This window comes from Salmo trutta, chromosome 13, assembly GCF_901001165.1.
Source record: "Salmo trutta chromosome 13, fSalTru1.1, whole genome shotgun sequence".
NCBI classification, from domain to species: domain Eukaryota; kingdom Metazoa; phylum Chordata; class Actinopteri; order Salmoniformes; family Salmonidae; genus Salmo; species Salmo trutta.
In genome coordinates, this window is record NC_042969.1 from 52,471,730 (window position 1) to 52,492,509 (window position 20,780).

At 41.8% G+C, this 20,780-nt stretch overlaps 1 long non-coding RNA gene across 1 annotated transcript in view; it reads left to right on the forward strand.

Moving 5' to 3' along the window:
• LOC115205982 (uncharacterized) overlaps positions 1-11,519 on the forward strand; it is a 137,074-nt gene extending 125,555 nt beyond the window's left edge. Inside the window, exons 3-4 of the long non-coding RNA XR_003880721.1 lie at positions 10,716-10,768; positions 10,891-11,519. This is a non-coding gene — a long non-coding RNA (uncharacterized LOC115205982). The remainder of the gene's footprint in view (positions 1-10,715; positions 10,769-10,890) is intronic.
• Positions 11,520-20,780: the final 9,261 nt, after the last annotated feature.

Below are 20,780 nucleotides of genomic sequence, written 5' to 3' on the forward strand. Positions count from 1 at the left end.
TGGTGTAATCTTTAACATTCTGGCATTCCGTCTTGTGGCTGATATTCATGCCATGCTGGCATTGTCTTGTGGCTGATATTCACGCCATGCTGGCATTGTCTTGTGGCTGATATTCACGCCATGCTGGCATTGTCTTGTGGCTGATATTCACGCCATGCTGGCATTGTCTTGTGGTTGATATTCACGCCATGCTGGCATTGTCTTGTGGCTGATATTCACGCCATGCTGGCATTGTCTTGTGGCTGATATTCACGCCATGCTGGCATTGTCTTGTGGCTGATATTCACGCCATGCTGGCATTGTCTTGTGGCTGATATTCACGCCATGCTGGCATTGTCTTGTGGTTGATATTCACGCCATGCTGGCGTTCAGTCCTGTGGCTGACATTCAAGCCATGCTGGCATTGTCTTGTGGCTGATATTCACGCCATGCTGGCGTTCAGTCCTGTGGCTGACATTCAAGCCATGCTGGCATTGTCTTGTGGCTGATATTCACGCCATGCTGGCATTGTCTTGTGGTTGATATTCACGCCATGCTGGCATTGTCTTGTGGCTGATATTCACGCCATGCTGGCATTGTCTTGTGGCTGATATTCACGCCATGCTGGCATTGTCTTGTGGCTGATATTCACGCCATGCTGGCATTGTCTTGTGGCTGATATTCACGCCATGCTGGCATTGTCTTGTGGTTGATATTCACGCCATGCTGGCGTTCAGTCCTGTGGCTGACATTCAAGCCATGCTGGCATTGTCTTGTGGCTGATATTCACGCCATGCTGGCATTGTCTTGTGGCTGATATTCACGCCATGCTGGCGTTCAGTCCTGTGGCTGACATTCAAGCCATGCTGGCATTGTCTTGTGGCTGATATTCACGCCATGCTGGCATTGTCTTGTGGCTGATATTCACGCCATGCTGGCGTTCAGTCCTGTGGCTGACATTCAAGCCATGCTGGCATTGTCTTGTGGCTGATATATTCACGTCATGCTGGCACTCACATCCTTTGTTCGATTTAAAGACATCAAACAGTACAATTGGAATTTTAGAGCACTTTTTACAACACAATTTGTCGCTGAATGCTTTATACAAACTATTTTAGGAAAGAGACCTTGACAGGAATCAACCCCTGCTATGAGGTAATCTAAATAGGGGAGAGGTTTGTTTATTTTTCTCGATGATCGTAACTTCCCTATGTGGGTCGCATTCATGTTGTTGCATTGTGATTTGTACATTTCAACCCACTACCATGGGTGAGTATGGAGCATTATTCCATGTCATTTAGGAGCACAAAGCAGAAGGTGCCTCTGTTGGAATGCTGTGTGTTTGTTCTTGTTTACCCGTTGAAGGCCAGTAGTGGGCATTCCGGCAGTGAGGTATCCAAATCATGGTGCTATCCTATCCTCCCCACACAATATCATAGAAAGGCAGGGAAAATAATGACGCTTATAGTCTGAAAGCTGCCGAAGTTTGGTCAATATCCTACATTTCTCCAACTAAATGAGCCTCTTGAGCTTTACTTTGAGTCTAAGCACAACCCTATTCAAAGAAAGGTGAGATTCCTGTGGGGGGGGGGTGTGTGTGTGTGTGTGTGTGTGTGTGTGTGTGTGTGTGTGTGTGTGTAGTCTAGTGTTTGTCTTCATAAGCTAGAGTGTTGGTTCTGCTGAGTGTGTGGGTGGAGGTGTAATGCAGTCCCTGGCGTGGAGCAGTGTGGGGGAATTGAGAGGCAGACACAAATTGACTGGGCCCTGAGTCACCTCAGTCTATTAGCAGTGAGACTGGAGAGCTCAGCAGACTGCAATGGAGCAGGTCCAGGACCAGCTTAACCAGCCCTGCTTCTAACCCAAACCTTCCATAGCACACATCTCAAACTGATCCAGAAACAACACTTGGCCACTCTAATCGCCTGTGTGCCTTAACCTCAATCTCATAAGAAAACAGTAAAGTATTACTACCAGATTATGCTATGTACTTGTCATACTTTGTCCAGTTGTTCTGCATAAATGATGCTTCATAAAGCTGAAATGAAGTGATCCTACAAGAAAACGCCTGAGACTTTTTTCAATTAAGGGGGAGGGGAGTGGAAAGGGAGGTGTAATGTCTGCCAAGGCAGAGTGAGGGAGAAAGGGAGGGAGACAGAGGGGGTATGAGATGACAGCTCCCTCGCTTCCGTCTCAGCTGTGGCTTTCCGAACTGTGCTTCTCGCTCTGACTGACTCCAGGGCTAGCCACACATTAGCATTCCCATCTATACCAACCACAGCACAGCAGTAGCCTTTGAAGGTAGTACAGGATGTCAACATGTAGTAGCCGTCCTCTTCCTGGCTGAGGGGCGCTCGTCCGTGAGTTCACTGCCCAAACTGCCGAGCAAAAGCCTCTGCACCGTGATGGAAATAATGCTGACAGGAGACTCTCGCTGCTGATGTTTCCAGCTGCCCCGGTGGCAGGCTAGGCTGTACCCCACGGATTTAGAAGATGTGCACTCAGAAAATGGGAAAAACCTCACACTATAACAAAAGCACTTAAACCCTTGTAGCATTCATCACACCAAGCACCTTGCTGTCAGCAAAAGACAATAGCTAAGTAAGGTGAGATTTGGCTGGTGCTTGGATAGGAGACACCTTTGGGAATGTGTCTCAGTGGGCCAGTATGGGAGATTCCTATGGAAGATCCAGTCCCATAGCAGTTGTAGGGACACAGTGCTGTGCGGACATCATTGCTGGGACGGATGTGCCTTCAAAACCAATGTCCTGATTCTGGGGTCATAAAGATCCCCTTGCACTTCTTAAGTGAGCCTGGGTGTTCACCCAGCTGTCATGGCCGCGTTTCCAGAGTATTATTCCAATCCCCCTCCTCTTCACTTCCATAACTGATGATTGGTGAGTGTTCTGGCAAAGACTGGCTGCCAACCTGTACAGAATATGCTCACACTGCTACAGAATGATGATGCATGAGGTGATATGCAGCTCAATGCAATGTTGTGTAGTTGTTTAAGATTTGTGGATTTATTTTGACCAATGCATTATTATCGTACCATCATTATATGTCATAAGTGGTCATAGCCCAGTTGTGTTAGATGTGCAACTCTGTTCTTTCATGCAAGGCGTGTGTCGACTACAACCCCGGCTGCCTTTGTCCTGGAGGCAGAGCCTCGTCTCTATGAGCACATCAGGTCTCCAGTCCTCACCACCACTATCACAACAACAACAACAACAATAAGACCTATGTCACTGCAGCGGAGGTCTACACAGCTAAGCGGAGTGCAGAGTGTTCTTCTGACCAACGTCTTTGAACAGCTCATCTTTGAAAAGGAGGCTATGTTCAGTGGAGGACTAGTTTGAGAGAGCATGGAGTTTGGTTTCTAATGGGTGGGAGACACTTAGCCGTTAACATTAGTGATGGGGGGAAAAATCTATACAGTTACGTATCGGGATATTACTTTTGACAATATATCGTATTGTTTTGACAATATCGCAATGTTATTTTTGAGCTAGTTGGCTGTACCTGCACCAACATTTTTCCTTCATAGCTGTTTCTCCATCTTCTTTTTAATTTGTTTTCAGCACTTTTATTTCCATGACTGATCAAAACGTGTTTCCTCTTGTCCCTCCGCAGTAGACATATGGTAAGCAATATCTTTGGAACATCGAATTGCAATAAAATCACAGTAACAAATCTCAGTACATATAGAATCGTGAGAATCGCAATACATATCGTATCGGTACCTAAGTACCGTGATATCATATTGTGAGGTCCCTGGAAATTCCCATCCCTAGTTAACATGTGTAAACTTTGACAGCCTTTAGTGTCACAAGCGACAGAGCAGCTCGCAGTCACTGTCATGGTGGCTTTGTCTGGCTGTAGTCATTGTGTGCATGCATGCGTGCATGCTGGTACGTGTGTGCCTGCTTGCCTCTATGTGTTTGCATTAGTGTGTGCCATAGCCCTAGCAGTTCGCCCCCTGAATGCATCATGTTGCTTTGACAGTCAGGGTAAAGGAGAGTGAGAGAGGCGGGAGATGGAGCGAGATGGACCGAGGTGGAGGAGGGAGCAGGCGTACACAGCTTAAGGTCAATGGTGTTAAAGCGTACGACAGAGGGATCATGGGCTAATTACGAGCTCTAACTGTCATTAACTGTTTTGGCACTGGGAGTGGATTGCCATGTTGCTGCTTCACCTCAACAACGCTATCCTGTTAACCATCGCCAACAGTTGACAACCTGATTGGGGAGTGGAGGGTGTCCAGTGATGGGAGTGAAAGGTGGGGGGTAGGGGGGGAGAGGATAGAGGAGGTGGGGTGTATTTGCCTGCTTGGGTAATCAGAGCCAGCCATCTTGCCGCCAGCCATCTTGCCATTGTCTTAAAAGGAGACGGCGTTGACATTTCTGTCAGCTAGTTGGCACTCTCTCATGTGTACTGTCAGACTTGTTGCCTGGCTGCAATCTGCCACCACCAGAATGTCCTGTACTGTAGCGTCTGCTCTGCCTGGTTAGGTGTTGCAGGGCATGAACTCGCTGCGGTGTTTGCAAGCAATCTGCATTGCTTGCTGTTTGGGGTTTTAGGCTGGGTTTCTGTACAGCACTTTGAGATATCAGCTGATGTAGGGCTATATAAATACATTTGATTTGATTTGTTCATTTATGGTGATGTGGAGGTGAATTCCCCCGTCACTGCACTGGAAGTCAAACACGATAGGCCCAATGGAGCACTGTGTTTCCTGAACATTGTTGTAATGCTGCCTGGTTGTGTGTGTGTGTGTGTGTGTGTGTGTGTGTGTGTGTGTGTGTGTGTGTGTGTGTGTGTGTGTGTGTGTGTGTGTGTGTGTGTGTGTGTGTGTGTGTGTGTGTGTGTGTGTGTGTGTGCGTGTGTGTGTGTGTGTGTGTGTGTGTGTGTGTGCGTGTGTGTGTGTGTGTGATGGGCATAGGGTTGCAAAGGGAAGGTATATTACTGGACACTTTTGAAGTTTGGTAACTTTCAAGTTTTATTTTGAATTGTATAAGATGACATCTAATGGCCTTTTTGGGTACTTCAGATTAGCAAATGCATCTGTAATTATTTCTGGCCCTCTGTGTGTCCTAGCCACACTTACAAATGATGAAATAGAATGACAAAGCTGTAAAACATTATCATAATTATAAACCATCAACTTGTTGAATACCATTGGTGTTTAATATGAGTGTTTCAGCATGAAATGAGTTGCACCCCCCTTTACCCTCAGAACAATTCGTCGAGGCATGGACTCTACAAGGTGTCAAAATGCTTTTCACAGTTGTATCAAGTTCGTTGGATGTCCTTTGGGTGGTGGACCATTCTTCATACACACGGGAACTGTTGAGCTTGAAAAACCCAGCAGTGTTCCAGTTCTTGACACACATAAACCTGTGCAACTGGCACCTACTACCATTCCCAGTTCAATGGCACTTAAATATTCACCCTCTGAATGGCGCACACACACACAATCCATGTTTCAATTGTCTCAAGGCTTAAAAATCCTTCTTTAACATATCTCCTCCCCTTCATCTACACTGATTAAAGTGGATTTAACAGGTGACATCACTAACCTTTCACCTAGATTCACCTGGCCAGTCTGTCATGTTACTAATGTTTTGTACACTCAGTGTATACTTATTATTTTACACACTTGTATTTATTTTAATATGTCAATAGGTATTTGTTTTCAATTTTTTGGCATCAAACTGGTGGCAGTTGTGAAAAAAGTCAATAGTTGGAAGACTATTAATGTAAAATAATGTAATTGTTGATTAGATGCTTTTTCCAGTAATTAGGATATTTTCTCTTGAACCATATAGTCTATCTACTAGAAACGTAATGACAATATGAACAAAGGTATGAAAAAATATATACTGTATATATGAATACATTTTTGTTTAAGTTATTCAAGTATAAATAACCAAGGTTACCATAGATGCTAATTATCAAAACTGCAGAAGATTCCACTAACTTGGGCATGATTGTTTATTTGTATATTAAATACATGTTTGTATGAAAGAGTTCAAAGTTCAAGGTTGACTCATACCATGCAGGATGTACATGTATGAATTAGTGTTTATGCTAAAGTGGTATAGACCTATTGTACTGTATGTATGTGTGTGGGTGGACGGGGTATGAAATGAAAATGTTGTGACTATAGTAAATGTGTATGATTATATGAGGATTTGGTAAAAGATACAGGCTTATCCACTATCCAGTGTATTGGCATGTATTGGAGTGTTTTCCACGTACACAATACACCCACTATAACCTCCAGCATAACCACTGTTTACTTAATAGGTTTCTTAAGAAGTCTCTGGTGAGCTAACAGAGGACATAGAATTCAGTAATGTAACATCTGTCCCACTGAACGAGCCCCCTTGGGAGAGTTCAACCACTGTGCTACAATGTTCGCACAGGAAATGTCTCAAAATGAACTGGAACAAAAATTACTCCGCCATTGTGCTGTGTGCAGTCTCAACTATGCATAGTTTTTTGAATAAGAATTAGTTGGTCATCCTACAGGAAAGGAGGAGATTTTAGAAGATGTGCTTTTAATTTATGTAAATAATGTATGTAGATAATGTATTTCCTGTGTTTTTGTTATTTGTTATGCACAATCCCATGAAAGGAATGCTTATGCAAATCAAAATGGGTAATTACATTTATGGCCAACAGCAATGAGGAAGAAACAAAACAACAAAAATGAAATGTTTCCCATTAACGAAAAGATAGGTATGCTCTCCATTCATTAATTTCTCGCTTTCAATTTGCACTTAGCAATTACAGGTTAGTCGTGCACAATGGCAAGTGATGATTATAAAATGTCTAGGACATTCCATTTGGTCCAGGTGGACTTCCATTCAGGCCGCATAGCGTGTGGAAATGACAATGCAAGAGTGGCTCAAACCTTTAGTAATGGTTAACAAATACATGGCAACACTGTTGCAGCTGCAATGCATCACCTATAAATACCATGTCAAAATCAACAATAGGTATTTTTTTTATCTCCGCAATGCAAATCTCCATGGACAAAAAACCCCACACAGAAATGATAGGAGCTTTGGAGAACGCCTGTTACAGTAAAAATCCATTGGCCTGCCACCACAGCAAGAACATTACCCTCCCCATCTCCTCTTTAAAGGCAACAGGCTGCAATTAGTCACCGTGTGACTCCACACCAATAAAACAGCCTCCCTCCACAGCTTTCCCCAGTAAGCCAGGTCATTAAGTCATAGATGGGGGACCTTTATGACCCTCCCCAGCCAAACCCTACTGTAGTATTGACCAATCAGCTTGATCCTCTTGATCACTCTCCCTGTCATTAGGAGATAGCATGCAAATGACACTCCTGCTGATGATGTCCAGATAACACAGCTGATTTGTGTCACAGGCTCAGACTTGTAATGGAAGGGGGGTGTTTGCGTGTGCAATGAGGGTGGTGTATGGACATGACCCCCGCCCGTCTTTGCATGGCAAGCAGAGGCATTCAGTGAGAGTGTTTGTTGGTTAAGCCAGGCTCAGTGACTCGTCTGCTCCGGTAGTTCCGGTGACAGCACAGGGAGAGAACACCGCAGGCTGCAGGCCCTTGTTGATCAAATACAGCTGCCCTACTTACTCATATTTACAGTGCTGATCACAGGGGTGATTGTACCCACGCACTGAGCCCAGGGAAAGCGCTTTGTCTCTTTTCTATCCGGCATTGGGAGAGGGATACTTTTGGAGGGCTGGAAGGTGGAAGGGGATTGGGTGGCATGAGCGATCTCTCCCTTTCTCTCTGGAGGAGGGAGGATGCAGGGTTGTGGATGGCTAATACACCCTCAGAAATGTTATATTGTGCTGAGAAGTGGAGTGGATTGTGGAGGAATCAGCTTTCACCACACTCGTTTTATCTCACTCTCTTTCAGCTGTCTACCTCCTCTCTTTCTCTCCCTCCCTGTCTCTTTATCCACTCTCTCTTTCTTTCTCACTCACTCACGGTCTCTCTATCTTACTGTTCCTTACTCCTTCTCTCTGTTTTTCATTTGTGCGCACACACACCATCCCTTCCTCTCCCGTGAGATTGTGTTGATGAAAAAGGAAGCCCGTTCTAAGAGTAGGATATCCACTAACCAGCAGTTTCTGTGTGCTGCCTGTTTTTATCACCTCCTGATCATTATGCCGGCAGGAGCTTGTCGGTAGTGTGTCACTCCATCTCGATCTTCCACCCACTACCTCATCTTCTGACAATCGCTCCTTTCTTATCTTCATTGAAATTGAAATCCCACTGTTAACAATAACAACAATGGCTGTGGGTGATGAGTCTCTGTATTCATAACCTATCATCCCCTTTTAACCACCTGTTCATGTGTATCTTTATCAGTTAGCAGTCCTCGTTACATAGTGAATGCAGGAGAAAGACGTCATGTGCAGCTTGATCCTTACATAATGCAGTGATTGTAAGACATCCATATGACAGAGTCTATGCTGTGTATTTACTCTTGAACGTATTAGTCTCTTATTAAATGCCTAACATTGCAAGAGGTTACCCACTCTGCTCCCCCTGTCAAGCACTCATCAAATAATGCTTCACTGAGATTTTGATGGTGCTGGTCAATGTGTGTTCCAGTGCTAGAGAATGGGTTGAAAGTTGTTGAACTATGCACAATATGAGATTCCTGTCTATCTTTGCTTTTCTCTGCCCAGACGTACTGAGCTGCTACAGTTTTACAATGTTCAAATACAAATAATGCCATCTTATGTCATTCATAAATAGCGACATACTGTAAATAAAGCATTGAAATTCCTTGAAACAATGAAAACACCCACCTGTAGCACACGCTCCAGCAGGTATATTTCACTGGTCATCCCCAAAGCCAACTCCTCCTTTGGCTTCCTTTCCTTCCAGTTCTCTGCTGCCAATGACTGGAACATTTTACATTTACATTTTAGTAGACGCTCTTATCCAGAGCGACTTACAGTAGTGAATGCATACATTTCATACGCATACATTTCATACACTTAGTTTTTTTTCTTTTTTCTGTACTGGTCCCCCGTGGGAATCGAAACCACAACCCTGGTGTTGCAAACACCATGCTCTACCAACTGAGCCACACGGGACCCACGGGAACGAATTGCAAAAATCACTGAAGCTGGAGACTTATATCTCCCTCACTAACTTTAAGCATCAGCTGTCAGAGCAGCTTACCGATCCCACACCTGTACATAGCCCATCTGTAAATAGCACACCCAACTACCTCATCCCCATATTGTTATTTATTTTTGCACCACAGTATCTCTACTTGCTCATCATCATCTGCACATCTATCACTCCAGTGTTAATGCTGAATTGTAATTATTTCGCCACTATGGCCTATTTATTGCCTTACCTCCCTAATCTTACTCCATTTGCACACATTGTGTATATATTTTTCTATTGTGTTATTGACTGTGTTTGTTTATCCCATGTGTAGCTCTGTGTTGTTGTCTCTGTCACACTGCTTTGTTTTATCTTGGCCAGGTCGCAGTTAATGAGAACTTATTCTCAACTGGCCTACCTGGTTAAATAAAGGTGAAATTAAAATAAATACATTAAATTACTCATGTTAAGCTATTTTCCCAAAAACAATACTTGTAATTAGAATAAGACCCAACCAGAATGTCAAGAGCCTAAATAATTACGGATTCCATATCCTATTAACAACGACACGTGCTGTGCTGCTGTGTGCATTTTTAAGGACACTTATTGTAGATGCATGCTGCAACATAATTCACTTATTAGTTCTCAACAAATTGGCCAGTGTTACCTACTGTTGAGTGTTACCTACTGTATAATTTATAGTGTTGATTCAGGTGTTCAATTAACTCTGTAATTGTTCAAATAACACTCATTGATGTAAAATAATCCCAGTGTTAAACCAAAACCACACCCATCTATCATATTTCCCAGCATGCTCTATTGCAGGTTGATTTTTAGAATAGTTTGTTTTTATATCTATGTTTTGCATGTACATTGATTGCTTAATTATCTTATGCTACTCAAATATAAATAACATACTTTTTTCTAAACTAATACAATCTGTTATTTAGACTTATTGCAACCGTTCCTGAAATGGTTGTTCCAGTTTAGATGGTTTAAGTATTGTCATAACTCAGTCTTCCCAACCTTGCAGTCATTCTGAATTCAGGTTGCGGCTAGGAACATGCAATGAAGGAACTGCCAGATGGGTCATAATGGCCCGGTAGTAAAGCCACACTGGGAGCCAAATTTGAAATGGAATACATTGAATACATGGAGCAGGGTGGAAAAATCGAATGAAAACATTATTGAAATGTATTTTCAGAAGGGCTGTGGTCACCATTCATGCAATAAATTAAATATGTAAAATGTTATATATTATTTTAGTATTTCAGTGTGGATTCAGCCTATGTTTAATGAAGCCATTAGAAGACTGTTGCTGACAGAGGAAGTATGTACAATTATTTATAATAAATTATTGTACAGTAAGTCTTGGTGATTAAATAGCCTTGTTCAGGGTTTCCCAAACTCACTCCTGGGCTCCCCCTGGGTGCACTACACAGCAGATTTAAATAACCAACTCATCATCAAGCTTTGATTATTTGAAACAGTTGTGTAGTACTAGGGCAAAAACCCAAAACGTGCACCCAGGGGGGCCCAGGACCAAGTCTGAGAAACCCTGGCCTAGTTAATCATTACATAACTTTTAACACACTATCTGTTTTTTGCTCAGTCTGGCAGTAACCCAGAGCTATCAGAGACTGCAGCTGCTGACAACAACTGCATGTAAGTTGTTATTCTACATCATAATAATTATGTCTGCATAGCATTAAGGAAGATTAGCTCATACTTATTTCTGAAAATTAACTTATGTTTTTGCTATTTTTTTTCTTCTTTGCTAAAACCAGTCAAGCAGGTAGCCCAGCGGCTAAGGAGTTGCGCCTGTGGCAGGAGTTGGACCTGTGGCCGAAAGGTGACCGGGTTTGAATCCCGGGCTGGGTGCTGTAAAAGAATGGGAGGAATTTATCTGACAACTGGAGGCTGCTGGGTTCACATCCTCAAAACATTCCCCTACTTTTGGGCCCTTGAGCAAGGCCCTTAACCCCACAACATGCTTTCTGTCCAGGGGCGCTGCATGCAGCTTGAACCTGTGCTGTTTCAACTGTGTGTTTGGAGGGTGGAGGGGGAGGGGTTGAGAATAGAGCAGAAGACACATTTTTGTTGTTCACTGTAACTAATGGACAAAGTATATTGTATTGCAAAGAAGTCAGCCAGAGTTGACATGGGCCATTATTCAAACAAAGAGATACCTCCCTGTCCACCAGTGCATATTTCCAAACTATGTTTTCATATAATGACAATAAATTCTAAAAACTATGAGTGTTCTCTTTTGTCCCTTATTTAATTGTTTATTTAGCTCAAAATATTACTACTGAATTGTATTTTGATATTACAATGCCTACTGAACTTGTCCATTCCCTTTGTGATTATTCTGAAGAAGACCATTGAAGCCCGAAACGTCAACCTTTTAAACTTGTCTAATAAACCCCCAAAATATATAAGGTGAGCTAGCGTTGTGCCTGTCCAATGATATTTAATAGTAGTAGCCACAATTCATAAATAGCACCATGCAGGGTTCTATATGGAACCATTTTAGGTGAAGAAGAACCTCTAGGGTTCTAATCAAATAACTCTATAAAAGGGTTTTATATAGAACTTTCAGGGGCTCCATATATAAAACAAGCAATAGAACCCTTTTTGGTTCTATAAGGAACCATTTTTTAGAAGAGTGTAAGCTATGACATGTCACTGGAGTAGCCTATAGGCCTACTATTTCATTTGTTCACGGCATCTAAACTGATTGGATCCCCATCACATACTATACAGCGCAAAGCCCGCCACATGATCTCCAGCCCAGACCACTCACTCCACCACTGCTTTGATCTCCCGTCGTGTCGGAGAAATCCGACAATTAAATGGCATGCACTGCACGCTTCGGGAGGAGTTTCATGCCAGGGGCTATCACTATTATGAACAACTCCACATGTGAGCAGGCCTGGGGTGGGATGGGAGGGTATTTGTCTGACCGTTCATATTGTTTGTTTACTGTTATGTTTTCTATATGTTTTGCTTAGGCCTACAGTGTGTGGTGTGTGAGAAGTGCTAAGAATTCCTCTTGAGGGACCAACGTGAGTCGGAATTGTCTTTCCGTCATACGACCGTCATATTTCACATGCATTGATATAGTTTCATTCAATCAATTAATCTAAGTTTAATGCTGGAATTATTTTCTCCTTCGTGGCATGAGGAGTGATAGCTCATAAACTGAAGAGAACTTATAGGATAAGATTGATTGGCTTCTTTCTCTCGTTGATACGTTTCACACCTCCCCAATCCAGACCCCAAAACATATTTGAGTTACACACATATGCAGACTTCATTAACATAATGTGGGATGTGATGGGTATATGGTCTTCTCTATTCACTACAGAACATTGTAAAGGAATCATTTTAGGAAACAAGAATCTCAACCTACAGCAGTCAAATGATTTGGCATGAATAGAAGGAAGCACCAACAGCTTGATAAAAAGTGTAAAACACATGTGAAAGCTTAATTACAATATTAGTGGGAATATGATAAAAACAAGATAATGGTATATACTTTGTTAAATTAGAAAAATATTATTTGAGATTCAGCCACCGCCCGCGTGTGGATCGCTATTCCTAAAATGTATATGGACAGCGCCCAGTGCTAAAAGTTGAGTTGACAAATGAACAAACAAGAGGGCTTTGCTGGAGCACTAAGAAATAAGACTTAGACTGTCATGCCCTGACCTGAGAGAGACGTTTTTCTATTTGGTTAGGTCAGGGTGTGATGTGGGGTGGGCATTCTATGTTATCTATTTCTTTGTTTTGGCCGAGTATGGTTCCCAATCAGAGGCAGCTGTCTATCGTTGTCTCTGATTGGGAATCATACTTAGGCAGCCTTTTCCCACCTGTGTTTTGTGGGTAGTTATTTTCTGTTTAGTATTTTCTGTTACCTGACAGAACTGTTGGCTTTTTGTTTTTGTTACTTTGTTCGGTTGTTTCGTTGATTAAATAAAAAAATCCTGAACACTTACCACGCTGTGCTTTGGTCCCCTTCTCATTCCGACGAAAGTCATTACATAGACTTACCTGTTTGACAGACGCAATTATGTTATCCATACATTTGTCGGTAGAGTTACTTCCTCCAATACTGTCACCATGTACTCCTTAAACAGGCCTACCTTCCGGCCTCATGTCTGGGGTTGAACATCTCCTTCTGAAAGTAGGATTAGATTCATAATGACATTTTAGATTCAATTCTTTACAGTTTTGTTGCAAACAAGACACACTGGTTTGGAATTGGAGAAATATGATAAAATGACTATATTTTAATAGAGTACAGGTAGGCCTATAATAGAGACATTACCACTGTAATTAGATCAAAAGTATTATGTTATTGTCATTAAATTGGTGAGCTCACTAACCACATGTGTTAAATGTGTAGTCTAGGGCTATGAATTGGGCAGCTAGTAGGCTATTTGCTAATAAGCTATTTATGTTCTGGCCCTCCATCTAGCTACGTGCTCAGGAACAAATCGGCGGGAGAACAATCCTATTGTAGTTGACAACCCCTGTTGTATATTTAAGCAATAAGGCATGAGGGGTGTGGTATATTGCCAATATACCACGGCTAAGGGCAGACGCATTGCAAAGTGTCTGGTTACAGCCCTTAGCCGTGGTATTTTGGCCATATACCACAAACCCCCAAGGTGCCTTATTGCTATTATAAACTGCTTACCAACGTAATTAGAGCAGTAAAAATAAATGTTTTGTCATACCCGTGTTATACAGTCTGATATACCATGGTCTGATATAGCATGGCCGTCAGCCAATCAGCATTCAGGGCTCGAACCACCATAATGTAAATTCAATCACCCCCTTCACCATCATCATCATTATTTAGATCATTAAAACATTTGTGGATATAGTACTAAACTTGAAGATCTTGTGGATGTCTCGGTGAACAACCTGGTCTCAGAGCATTTCGTATTATTCTGAGACACTCCATATAGTGTGATATGTTATGTTTGGTATGGTTACATAAGACAAATGGTTACTTAAGGCAAAAACCAACGGAGGGTGGTTGGTCGGGGTGGATGGGTATGCGTATAATGCAAATGTCTAGCAACCCAAATGTTGCGAATTCAAATCTCATCACGGACAACTTTAGCATTGTAACTAATTAGCAACTTTTCAACTACTTACAAGTGTTTAGCAACATTGCAACTACTTAGCATGTTAGCTAACCCTTCCCCTAACCCTAACCTTAACCCTTATAGCTAACCCATCTCCTAAACCTAACACTTTAACCTAACTCTTAAACTTAACTCTAACCCCTAGCCTAGCTCGCGTTAGCCACCTATCCACCTAGCTAGAATACGTATTGTAGGATTTGCAAATTCGTAACATATTGCACGTTTTTCATATTTGAAACATATCATACGAATTGTAATAAAAAACATATCAAACTAAATGGGTGATGGACATGCACAAGTTAATACATACAGTTGAAGTTGGAAGTTTACATACACCTTAGCCAAATACATTTAAACTCAGTTTTTCACAATTCCTGACATTTAATCCTATTGTAAATTTCCTGTCTTAGGTCAGTTAGGATCAACACTTTATTTTAAGAATGTGAAATGTCAGAATAATACTAGAGAGAATGATTTATTTCAGCTTTTATTTCTTTCATCACATTCCCAGTGGGTCAGAAGTTTACATACACTCAATTAGTATCTGGTAGCATTGCCATTAAATTGTTTAACTTGGATCAAAAGTTTTGCCTTCCACAAGTTTCCCACAATAAGTTGGATGAATTTTGGCCCATTCCTCCTGACAGAGCTGGTGTAACTGAGTCAGGTTTGTAGGCCTCCTTGCTCCCACACACTTTTTCAGTTCTGCCCACAAATTTTCTATGGAATTGAGGTCAGGGCTTTGTGATGGCCACTCCAATACCTTGGCTTTGTTGTTCTTAAGCCATTTTGCCAACTTTGGAAGTATGCTTGGGGTCATTGTCCATTTGGAAGACCCATTTGTGACCAAGCTTTAACTTCCTGTCAGATGTCTTGAGATGTTGCTTCAATATATCCACATAATTTTCCCTCCTCATGAAACCATCTATTTTGTGAAGTGCACCAGTCCCTCATGCAGCAAAGCACCCCCACAACATGATACTGCCACCCCCGTGCTTCTCGGTTGGGATGGCGTTCTTTGGCTTGCAAGCCTCCCCCTTTTTCCTCCAAACATAACGATGGTAATTATGGCCAAATAGTTATATTTTTGTTTCATCAGACCAGAGTCTGCCATTTTTATGGCAGTTTTGGAGCAGTGGCTTCTTCCTTGCTGAGCGGCCTTTCAGGTTATGTCGATATAGGACTCGTTTTACTGTGGATATACAGACTTTTGTACCTTTTTCCTCCAGCATCTTCACAAGGTCCTTTGCTGTTGTTCTGGGATTGATTTGCACTTTTCGCAACCAAAGTACGTTAATCTCTAGGAGACAGAACGCGTCTCCTTCCTGAGCGGTATGATGGCTGCTTGGTCCCATGGTGTTTATACTTGCGTACTATTTTTTGTACAGATGAACGTGGTACCTTCAGGCGTTTGGAAATTGCTCCCAAAGATGAACCAGACTTGTGGAGGTCTACAATTTTCTTTCTGAGGTCTTGGCTGATTTCTTTTGATTTTCCCGTGATGTCAAGCAAGGAGGCACTGAGTTTGAAGATAGGCCTTGAAATACATCCACAGGTACACCTCCAATTGACTCAAATTATGTAAATTAGCTTTTCAGAAGCTACTAAAGCCATGACATCATTTTCTGGAATTTTCGAAGCTGTTTAAAGGCACAGTCAACTTAGTGTATGTAAACTTCTGACCCACTGGAATTGTGATACAGTGAATTATAAGTGAAATAATCTGTCTGTAAACAATTGTTGGAAAAATTACTTGTGTCATGCACAAAATAGATGTCCTACCCGTCGTGCCAAAACTATAGTTAGTTGACGAGAAATTTGTGGAGTGGTTGAAAAATTAGTTTTAATCTCTCTAGGGTATGTGGGATGAAATCGTCCCACCTACTCAACAGCCAGAGGAATCCCATGGCGCGATATTCAAATACCTTAGAAATGCTATTACTTAAATTTCTCAAACATATGACTATTTTACACCATTTTAAAGACAAGACTCTCGTTAATCTAACCACATTGTCCGATTTCAAAAAGGCTTTACAATGAAAGCAAAACATTACATTATGTCAACAGGGTACCCTGCCAGAAATAATCAGACACCCATTTTTCAAGCTAGCATATAATGTCATAAAAACCAAAACCACAGCTAAATGCAGCACTAACCTTTGATGATCTTCATCAGATGACACTCCTAGGACATTATGTTATACAATACATGCATGTTTTGTTCAATCAAGTTCATATTTATATCAAAAAACAGCTTTTTACATTAGCATGTGACATTCAGAACTAGCATACCCACCGCAAACTTCCGGTGAATTTACTAAATTACTCACGATAAACGTTCACAAAAAACATAACAATTATTTTAAGAATTATAGATACAGAACTCCTTTATGCAATCCGATTTTAAAATAGCTTTTCGGCAAAAGCACATTTTGCAATATTCTGAGTAGATAGCTCGCCATCACAGGCTAGCTATTTTGACACCCACCAAGTTTGGCACTCACCAAACTCAGATTTACTATCAGAAAAATTGGATTACCTTTGCTGTTCTTCGTCAGAATGCACTCCCAGGACTTCTACTTCATCCACAAATGTTGTTTTGGTTCAAAATAATCCATAGTTATGTTCAAATATCCTCTGTTTTGTTCTTGCGTTCAAGACACTATTCGAAGGGTGACGAAGGGTGATGCGCGGACGCGTATCGTGACAAAAAAATTCTAAATATTCCATTACCGTACTTCGAAGCATGTCAAACGCTGTTTAACCTCTCTAGGGCAGGCGGGACGAATTCGTCCCACCTACGTAACAGCCAGTTGAATCCTGTGGCGCGATTTTCAAATACCTTTGAAATGCTATTACTTCAATTTCTCAAACATATGACTATTTTACAGCTATTTAAAGACAAGACTCTCGTTAATCTAACCACACTGTCCGATTTCAAAAAGGCTTTACAATGAAAGCAAAACATTAGATTATGTCAGCAGAGTACCCAGCCAGAAATAATCAGACACCCATTTTTCGAGCTAGCATATAATGTCACAAAAACCCAAACCACAGCTAAATGCAGCACTAACCTTTGATGATCTTCATCAGATGACACACCTAGGACATTATGTTATACAATACATGCATGTTTTGTTCAATCAAGTTCATATTTATATCAAAAACCAGCTTTTTACATTAGCATGTGACGTTCAGAACTAGCATACCCCCCGCAAACTTCCGGCGAATTTACTAACAATTTACTAAATTACTCACGATAAACGTTCACAAAAAGCATAACAATTATTTTAAGAATTATAGATACATTACTCCTCTATGCACTCGATATGTCCGATTTTAAAATAGCTTTTCGGTGAAAGCACATTTTGCAATATTCTAAGTAGATAGCCCGGCATCACAGGGCTAGCTATTTAGACACCCACCAAGTTTAGCCTTCACCAAAGTCAGATTTACTATTAGAAAAGTTTGATTACCTTTCCTGTTCTTCGTCAGAATGCACTCCCAGGACTTCTACTTCAATAACAAATGTAGGTTTGGTCCAAAATAATCCATAGTTATGTTCCAACAGCAACATTTTGTTCATGCGTTCTAGACACTATCCCAATGGTAAATAAGGGTCGCGTGCACGGCGCATTTCGTGACAAAAGATTTCTAAATATTTCATTACCGTACTTCAAAGCATGTCAACCGCTGTTTAAAATCAGTTTTTTTGCCATTTTTCTCATAAAAAAGCGACAATATTCCGACCGGGAATCTGCAATTAGGTAAACAGCCGAAAGAAAATATATCACTGGGTCGACTCGGGCACGAGCCTAAGCCCTTTGTCCTCTGATCGGCCACTTGGCAAAGGCGATTATGTGTTTCAGCCTGAGGCTGCCTCGACATCGTTCAGGTTTTTCCCGGGCTCTGAGAGCCTATTGGAGCCGTAGGAAGTGTCACGTTACAGCTAAGATCCTGACTCTTCAATAAACAGAAGCAAGAACAACAACACCTTGTCAGACAGGCCACTTCCTGCATGAAATCTTCTCAGGTTTTTGCCTGCCATATGAGTTCTGTTATACTCACAGACACCATTCAAACAGTTTTAGAAACTTTAGGGTGTTTTCTATCCAAAGCCAATAATTATATGCATATTCTAGTTACTGGGCAGGAGTAGTAACCAGATTAAATCGGGTACGTTTTTTATCTGGCCGTGTAAATACTGCCCCCTACCCCCAACAGGTTAAAATAAATTTTTATGCAATTTTTCTCGTAAAAAAGCGATAATATTCCGACCGGGAAACCCTGTTTTCATTCAAAGACTCAAAGTTGAAAATGGCCTCTTCACGTGCACGTGTGCACCCGTCTCATTGTTCTCAGATCGACCACTTACCAAATGCGCTACTGTTTTTCAGCCATGGGCTGCAAAGGCATCATTCAACGTTCTGGCGCCCTCTGAGAGCCTATGGGAGCCGTAGGAAGTGTCACGTTACAGCAGAGATCCTCAGTTTTCAATAAAGAGAGTGTAGAAGGCCAAGAAATGGTCAGAGAGGGCACTTCCTGTACAGAATCTTCTCAGGTTTTTGCCTGCCATATGAGTTCTGTTATACTCACAGACACCATTCAAACAGTTTTAGAAACTTTAGGGTATTTTCTATCCAAATCAAACAATTATATGCATATTCTAGTTTCTGGGCAGTAGTAATAACCAGATTAAATCGGGTACGTTTTTTATCCGGATGTGAAAATACTGCCCCCTACCCTAGAGAGGTTAATGACTCCAACCTAAGTGTATGTAGACTTCCGACTTAAACTGTACCATATGAAACTTAACATATCATGCTAAATGGAGTGTCGGATTTATGTACAGAATTATATGAAATTCTCTGAGACCAGGTGAAATTATGTTGTTGCTCACCAGTGTGCTCTGAAGAAGAAGATACAATGTAGCCTAACAACATCACTTGCAATTGGCACAGATGTGAGATTCGTTTCACTATAGAAGCACTGGTCCTCTTAAGTATTAAAATATTTAAGGGCATATTGGATGGTCTGCTCTTCCCATAAGAGTCACGACAAGTAGCATAGGGTTGCTATAAGATTGAAATGGAAAAATAATGTACCCATGAAAAATCTGTGGAATACAGTAGCTTCCCAATACGTTGATGTATGTATTACATGAATGGTGACCACAGCCCTTCCGAAAATGCATTGAAATCCTCTTTTTTTTTTACCCTGCTCTAAGTATTGAATGTATTTGATTTCAAATATGGCTCTTGGTGCAGTTAGTTCCTGGGGGTATTGTGACGCATCTGACAGCTCTGTCTGGATTAAAATAAGAATTACACATCACTTTGCAAGCAAGCGTAATGTGACATGCAGGCCTGATGTGGCCTGTAAACCATGAGTTTCAGGCCACTGTATTAGGGTAAAACAAGGCCCTGATGTATTGCGCTACCCCATTTTATTTTAATGATAACCTACTGTATTCGCTTAGGATCCCACTTGGGGAAGGCCACATGATTGAAAATGGATGAATCCAACAACCATGTTTCAATCACTAACAAATACAGTCAAGGGTGGTAACTCTATAATTCACTCGAAAGGCACTGTGAAATATTAAAATAAGGCTTTATACTAAGCAATGTGTTCATTTAAGTGTGGAGCCATATAGACACCGGACCAGTGTTCAATTTAACACTCTCAGTGTTGATTTAACACCGGAGAATGTGCTGTGTAGGTACTGTATGTAAATTGCACTTGGCAACTCATTAATATGAATGCCATGACTCAAGCATCCTTTACTGTTTAGTCGAGTGCACAGGCCTCAGTGGAGGCTGCTGAAGGGAGGACGGCTCCTAATAATGGCTGGGATGGAGTCAATGGAATGGTATCAACAACATGGAAACACGTGGTTTCCATGTGGTTGATACCACTCCATGAACTCCATTCCAGCCACTATTATGAGCCGTCCTCCCCTCAGGAGCCTCCACTGATAGGCCTATGGCTAATGTGCCTGCATGAAATAGTCCACCATTGGCATGCGTTGACATGGGTACCTTTTCCCGTTGTGCTTTTCTTAGTTAGTTATCGAGAGGTATTGGCTCTCTCTCCGGGGGTGCTGTGACTTCTCATCCTCCCTACAATGGAGAGCAGGGAGCTCAGCCCTGCCTGGGCGTGTCACTGAGACACCGCACTGTCTTTTTTTCTGCCTCTGATATATGGCTCGACTTAGCAGAGCAGAGAGCAGCTCTCCTCTCTCAGTCCCTATTGATATGCCATGTGTGTGGCTCGGTATCTCCCCCACCTGGTAGAGAACCATAACTGCACTTCCATGTTTTCTCCACCTTCTCCCTCCTCCTCTTCCCCACTTGACAGTCCCTCTCTTTCATTTCCCTGCAGTTAGCGCATTGATATTCAGAGTGGGTTCGCTGGAAGTTGGAAATAATTATGTTCATGCATTTCTATGTAAACGCTATGAGAATGGAAGGGTGTGCACAAACAATAAACAAAGGATCTGGTATCAGATATCC